Source organism: Pyrus communis, chromosome 17 (genome assembly GCF_963583255.1).
Source record: "Pyrus communis chromosome 17, drPyrComm1.1, whole genome shotgun sequence".
Lineage (NCBI taxonomy): Eukaryota > Viridiplantae > Streptophyta > Magnoliopsida > Rosales > Rosaceae > Pyrus > Pyrus communis.
The window spans coordinates 13,246,861-13,254,808 of NC_084819.1; the positions used below are offsets into that span (position 1 = coordinate 13,246,861).

Below are 7,948 nucleotides of genomic sequence, written 5' to 3' on the forward strand. Positions count from 1 at the left end.
TGAAGTTGAAGCATTGTTTTGATGGTATTTTGGTCTACCAGTCAAACTACACCCCGAATGTGTTACCTTTGAGTATACCTTTGATCGTCCATACGTTATATGCAAATGAGACCTTGAAGAGGTTATGGAATCTGAAATTCCATATATTAGTTCAACTTTGCGCTTCGCTGTACTTAGCTCATTGTATTTAGACAGGACATCTCATTCGTTGTTGATCTTGGTAAAGATACAGCACCGCGCCTACACGCAACCACTGAATTAGTATTAAAGACGTACCTTGAAGGTACTACATGGGCAAATCCCAACGCATCTCAGCAGATCCAAACCCCTTGATCCTTGGAATGATGCTTGCCTTGTTTGTTGTGCTGATGCTGGTTACTGATCAAACCCGCACAAGGTAAAATCCCCAAATGTTTATGTCTTTACCGTTAGGGATATCGCAATATCTTGGAGGTCTATGATATGACCTTAGTTGTGAAATCTTCAAATCATTCCAAGACTCACCTCACTTCACTACGCCACAAGTGAGACATGGTTAGAAGTTCTTATTGAGAATTTTGAAGTACTTGTTGTGTTTTCATCCATCGTTTAGTCACGACAACAATCCATGAAGATTATGCCGCATGTATCAATCCGACCAAGCCATGATACATCAACGAAGTCAACGCCAAGACATATTGCGCCTACATCTACATCAGCAAAGCATCAGGATATTGAAGTCATGCAAGCCGATCCCAGACAACCTTGCCGACCTCTACATGACGTCACTACCGAAGTTAACCTTCCAGAAGCTTGTCCGAGGAATTGGTATGACTAACTATCATATGCAATGCTTGTACTTCTCATTTGGAAGTTATGTCAAACTCAAGGGGAGTATCCAGAAGTATACTCACTTGATCTTAATGTACTATTTTTCCCTACGATTAGGAGCATTTTTCTCACTGGGTTTTTGCTACCTAACTAGGGTTTAACGAGGCACCCATCCTAGGCTGGTCATACCCTTGTGAGCTATTCTACTTGTGTCCAAAAGACGTATAGTTTTGACTTAATGCAACTTCTCACTTTTCTCCTTAGACTATGGGTTTTTCCCCAACTTGGGTTTTACCATAGTGAGGTTTTGTGAGTTTTACTTTTTATGCCTTCTTTCGTTGATTTGAGACTTGCATTCGCCCATTGTGCCGATGACTTCATCAATTGTACTTGCTTCATCACTGAAGACCTGATGCGCCATTTACTTGAGTATTTACACACTCAAGGGGGAGTGTTGCAGTCCTATTGGAATAGGAATGTGATTGTGTAAATCCTAGTAGATATGGGAATGTAGAACATCACACTTTTGACTGACCAAATCAACTCTGATTTGGTCCTAAGAGGTCTATTTTTAAAGCTGAAGACGTCCCCTACAAATTTTCAGAAGGAATATTCCTCACAATACACCATCTTGACCTCCAAAATGCCCAAAACGTCCAGAAACATCAATTTGGGAAAGCTGCGCGCTGAGCCTTAATTTCATTGCCACGGTCAAACGGCTTGATAAAAAAATCTGGAATTTTAACACAATCATCTTGAGAGGCACATGAACATCCTCCAATTGGAATCACTCCAAAGTTCATCCGTTTGTTCACTTTTTACTTCAAAGGAAGTCGAATGTCCTACGTTGAAAATATAATTCAAAGTATCAAAATTCTATAAAAAATAACCAATAAATTAATACTAAGATTAGGGTAAAATATATAGTATAATATGGACTCATCAAGAACCATATATGAATTTAAGTCATGGTACAATGGGTGGCCTTCACTACTGCAGTAATCCAATGCTTCAGCAATGTTCAAAGCAACTCTTAGTCGCATAGCCCACTCAAAGGTTTGATTCTCCCCTATCAAGAATGTTTGAGATGAATTTATACATGAAGCACTTTGAATAGCTATAGGCAATAAATTTTAGTGGTCACTTGTCAAGAATATGAGAATGGGAAAAGCAAAATACGAGTCACAAATTGAAATGAAAATGGCACATTTGTAGATAATAAATCAGCTTTGTGAAAGTAGTTTGAGATGACAATATTATGCTCAAGTAGAACAAATGCATTCTTTAAAGTGCTGAACACCCAATATCTTATGTAAAAGAAGAGAAAATTATATCTTTGTAGGACTGTCATCAAATCGAGATTGAAATTTTTTAAGTTTCAATTGCATGGCTTTTCACATTACAAATAGACAGTGTATGAAACCATTTTATTTTCGTATTTGTTGAAATGCAGTGCAACTTTCAAATAAAGACTATTCCTTCTCATATTTCAAGCAATGTGTCAAACATGTTCTCATATCTTGTGCAGAAAAGAAAAGCCAAAAATTGTCTAAAAAACAATTCATATGTATGGCATAAGTTAATCTAACTTAAGTTAAGCTTCCTCAATCCAACATAGCTGCCAGGTGGGTCATAGTTGCAATTGACAAACAAGTTACAACCCAATAGTGTTAGGATCCGGAGACATATTTTGACACATACTTTTGTGGCTTCCATTCCGTAATTCTTTTTCAAGGATCGGAACCGCTTATATTTCAATTCATTATTCATAAATCATTCTTACAAAAAATTAGATAAATCTGAAATCATTAAAACATTCATTTGTAGTGAAAAAAAAAATGAACAAATACAATTCTACAAACATATACTAAATTTAATCCAACGTCCATATGGTTTCAAATTTGAGTGATTTTTTGTAGCAATGATATTTGAGAGAAGACATAAAAGTTAGATGATTTGATCGTTGAAATACCAGTACAGAATGGACTTTACAAAAACGTGTGTCAAAATGTATGTCGTCTCCATATCATAACCCATATACGTGCCCCTTCCCAACCTCTCTCGGCAAAAACCATCTTTGTTTGGGGGCGTTTGTTTGCCCTGGTTAAAGTTCACTGGACTGGACAAAATTAAGGGTTAGTCCAGTCCCATGTTTGTTCCCAACAAGGATTAGCTTTGGTGAGACTAGCTCTTACTTGCCTCAACTAAAGGCAGGACTATTCGGTCTTAGCGAGTACCCCCGAGAACCAGGGGACTAGCTAAGACCATCATCTCTCTCATTTGTGACCTCCGACCACACACTGCCGTTAACTTTCCGATTCGACTATCTTTTTCAAATATATTTCACAACCAATTTTAACATAAAAAAATATACCAAACTGAAGCTGGGAGTGAGGGGATTCTATTTCTACCTGAATCAAGGCTAAAAGGTGGTCGGAAATTGGCCCGGAAGTCTCGGCATGTTTGGGTTTCTTCGAATCCATGACAGATTCGAGCATGCAAAGCTTTGATCTGTGTCCAGGGATGGAAAGTAGTGTTGGTGGTGCTAACCTCATCCAATTCGATGAGGTTTGGCGGGAAAACACGATGGAAAACTTGCATAAAAAGAGCAGTTTGTTGTTGGCTAGTCGGAGACTTTTTACTGGTTTCTGTTAATTACTAGAAATGGACCACATTGTACCAACCTTTTATTAAAGGGGTGATCTACTGTATTAGTGATTTTACCTCTATTAGACAGATGGTACAATGTTCTCTCTTAAGATGTGATCTTACTGATTTTTGTTTGTTACCCCAGAAATGGATACATAAGACCATCTTTTAACCATTTTTTAGTAAAGAAGTGACATATGTATCAATGTGTCCTACCTGGTACAATGTAGCCTCTTAAGATGTGATCTCTCTAACATTACTTGGTAGGTACTCCAGGATGATTTAACTCGTCATTTGGAATCCGAAAATTTATAGTTCTACTGAAGCAACCATTCCATTCGCATTTCATCCACTGTACGGGACAGTTGTCTTGTGGCCCTATATATTTCTCTGGTTGGTAAGCACAATTACACACGAGAAAAAGTACGCACTTGGGAAAAGACCAAGACCTCATTGACCATTATAAATCTAACGACTTGCCTAAATGCCATATATGCTTGATCTTAAATTTCAGTTGGATTTGCTGCATGATATCTTCATTTACAGATTTCCAAAACCATAGCTAGCTAGCGTCTTAATTTGTCCATTCAACTCATAGCCTCCTTATTCTCCATCCTGTAGGGGTTGTAGTTAACATATGTACTTTGTCATGACTTCAAGAAGCTTCTCATTCGGGTCCTTGATAGCTCAGAGGATCTTGTACGCATCCAAGCTTTGTAGTCTTGAGTTATGATGAACTCTATGTTGGAAAATTTATTAATAATATTATTATATTAAATTTATTAATTGAATGGAAATTAGAAGTAGAGCCTTTTGGTAGAAAGATGTGTTTACTAAAATGAAGAGTTGCAACTTTTAACTCTTCATGAATAGTCACATGTTTTCCAAAGAGATATCTCACATTCTATAAATAGGGAAGCCCCTATAATCACAAAATAATGTTTCATTGTTTTACATAATCATACATAGAGTGTACTAAATATTAGAGAGTTTCATTGAGTCCATACGAGAAGGTTTTCAACACAATCATGGTTCGTGGAGCCTTGTGATTTGGAGTGCTACTATTACAAGGATGTGGTCGTTGTATCTTGGAAGACATGCGCTGATCAACCATGAGCACCGTAGTGGGGCATAAACTTGTCTTAAGGACAAAGTGTTCAACACTTGCCTTGATCGTATTTTATAGGTTTTTCTAATCCATTATATCATGTTCATTTGCCACTGGTTACTCATGTGCATGCATTATTGTGATAAATAATTGCATGAATTATTTCTTGATTTTCTATGTGATTTATTATAGCAATTAGACCCAATTTTTCCAACACTCTAATGAACTAGTTACAAAAAAGGAGAGCTCCAATGACGATTTAATCGGCCTTACAAGGTTTCATATTTTTTTAATATCTCTAACATATTTTTTTTCTTTTAAAGTTAAAACAAAGGATTTTTTCATCAGATGAATATGGTTGTTCGAAATAGGAATAAACAAATCGAATAAATGAATTTCATGTTTAATTCTTGTGTATTAATTGTTCAGCTTGTCAGGTGAGGAAATTTTAGAGCTTGCAAAAAGGAAGTCGGGCATGAGAGATGGAGGAGATGGATCAAAGTGGTCAATATGTACTGTAGCCTTAATTCAAAAATGGATTGTGGTCCTACTTGCAATTTTGGGCGTTGTGGCTTTTTATATTGGTCCGATGCTTGTGGACCCTTTGTTCGTATACGTCTCCATCATCAATGAAAATATCAAGTGTCCCGCGTTGGACGAAAAATTAAAGAATATAGCTATTATTTTGCGATCATTTATATATCTCCCTTATCTACTTAAAATCATCTATCATGTGCTGCCTACGTGGTGCAAATTAACCTTTCTGGAAGATCTCCTAGATGATGATTATCCCCAATACATAGCATTCTAGCTGTTCTTCCTATTCCACAAGTAAGCCAATTACTTTTGTGGAGTTAATTATTTTTTGTACTCTCTTCAGTCATATATTAGGAATTAGGAGAATTTGATTTTGCTGATTTTATCACACAATATTTAAGTTTAATTACCGGTTACATTTGTGTACATATCGTAATTTTAATTTTCCTTCCGACAACAGGGAACTCAAGATCTTTGAATAGAATGAAGTTTTTGAACTCACTTATTATATTGCAATATGCTGCACGAGCTTGTCCAAAGTACAGACTATGCAAGATGTTTAACAAGGGAACATGTGAATTTAGCAGCAACATTCCCTACCGCAAAGAAAATATGGATTCCAGGTATATTAAATTTCATCTCGTACATCCTTCTTGGCCGTGTAAGTTATTATCTTATCTTAGTTTATTTTAACTGCTCCATAAGTTGCTTGTAATTATTATTGAGTTAAAAAATGTAGTTCTTGGTTTGTTAGGTACTAGGGGCATTTTGGTACTTTTCTTTTCTGTTTAATTAGGATAGATTGTTGGATCTTTACTTGTCGAAGTAAAAATGGATGCGACTTAAGTACTTTACAATGTGATAATACTATGTTTAGAAACGTCACACTTCTAAATGATTTATGTCCCACAAATCCACCAAATCCAATGGCATTCTATTTTGGCATATTCATTGGCGCTCTCCAGTCTGGCAGTGGGCACAACAAATTTTTCTCAAAAATTCTTGATGTGTTTCTCATGGGGCTTACGAAATCTGAGGTTTGTTCTTGGATGTTGCATCACGCATATACATTTTTTTACAGTACACCGGTGTTTGAAGGGTTATTGAAATTGATTATCAAAATTCAATCATGCAAATTCAGCGGTCCATTGAGTTGTCCTTTTTAACTGTTGTTTTAATATAGGGAATTGTTATTGGTATTCCAAATTTCTCATTCTAAACTTCAAAATTTCTATATTTAGAAAAAAAAATACACTTGTGAAGAGTGTAGACTGAGATTTTTGGAATGCCAATAACACTTCTCTTAATATATTGCACCAATGATTTCTGCAGTTCTTTTGCTTCAAATCTCAACACTAGTTCCTATGCATTGGAAACCAGCTTTGTAATTTTTATTTCGATTAGTGGCCTTCATGTATCTGCTTGGACATTTGTAGGTCGGTGATGAGTTAAATTTTGTATATCTGTTTTCTTTTGAGTAGTTTCTACATATATGCATGTAAATTTCAGGATTTAATAAACTCAAGTCCAAATCTCCATATTGTGGAGTAGACATTTATGCAGGCAACTAGCAGAACATCTTCTCGTTACTTCCTTTGGAACTTAAGAAACATATGAAGCGGCATCTCTTCTTGGCTACACTACGGAAAGTAATGTCCTATCTCTATCAATTATTCGTAGCTTTATATAGTGTTCTATAAACTTGTGACAGTAGATGGTTTTTCGAATAATCTAGTTAACGAATTCAAGATATTATATAGATAGGAGCATGAACTCTTTGAGTTCTTTTGGCGTGCTTTCGTGAGTCTACTTTTGAACAGTTGATTATCATCCGTCTTAGTAAAATGATGTTACTTATTGGATCTTATCGACGTATTTATAAGATTCTAATTAAATGTATGAATTAACCCCAGATGCCAGGGCTTGAAAACATAGACAGACAAGTGTTGAATAAAATCATGAAACATCTTGAGCCAGTTAACTATGCTGATGGTAGCTATATTATTCGAGAGGGGGAGCCACTAGATAGGATGCTTTATCACGCAGGGCAGCGTACTTACCTACAAGACTAGTAGTATCGGCGGAGAATGTGGCTCGTCAAGCATTATACGTCTTGCAAAAAGGTAATTTTATGGAGAAGAACTTATAGGTTGGGCGACGGCATCTACCTTCTTTTCCGACTTACCCATCTCAGCCAAAACTGTCGAGTCTCGCACTGAAGTTGAAGTCTTTGCTGTCATGGCCGACCATTTACAGCCTGTTGTCTCCGAATTTCCCCGCGTATTCAACACGGAGCGCCCCCAACCAGCGGATAGTACTCCTGTGGAAATAAGCATCTCTTAGGTTGCATGAATTATTGTGCAAACTGGAAAATTTTGAGTACCACTTTGTCTATTAGTTATCTGTAACTAACCAGATTTTAATTCAAATAAGTATATATTTGTAAGGAAAATATGTTTAGACGTCATATCCTTTCCTCAACGTTAGCAAAACACAAGAATACCTGTCAGGTTCAATTGTACCACAATTGTAATAGAGAAAGCTCTTTAGGTGAGTTTCAATGGCTGTTACAGTCGTAATGAAGGTTTAAGCAGCAATTCAAAGACTCCCCTCAACAATTCCAGTGAGAAATTGACTAATACTATCGACTCTCGACCAATACAAAACTACGTTGCAATTCTTCTGAGTGCAGATCCAGAGGAACTTCCTAACCAGTCTCATTTTATATCAACTACAAACAGAGCATTCTGGAGTTCCTTTCAAGAGATTGGTCCTATAATAATTCATCATCAGGCAGACTATTATCGTTTCTTGTGATCAAAGAAAAGAGAACGATTCAATGCG

General features: G+C 36.4%; 1 pseudogene; it reads left to right on the plus strand.

The window, feature by feature from the left end:
- The first annotated feature begins 290 nt into the window (after positions 1–290).
- On the plus strand, positions 291–7,447 carry LOC137723154 (cyclic nucleotide-gated ion channel 1-like; annotated as a pseudogene).
- Positions 7,448–7,948: the final 501 nt, after the last annotated feature.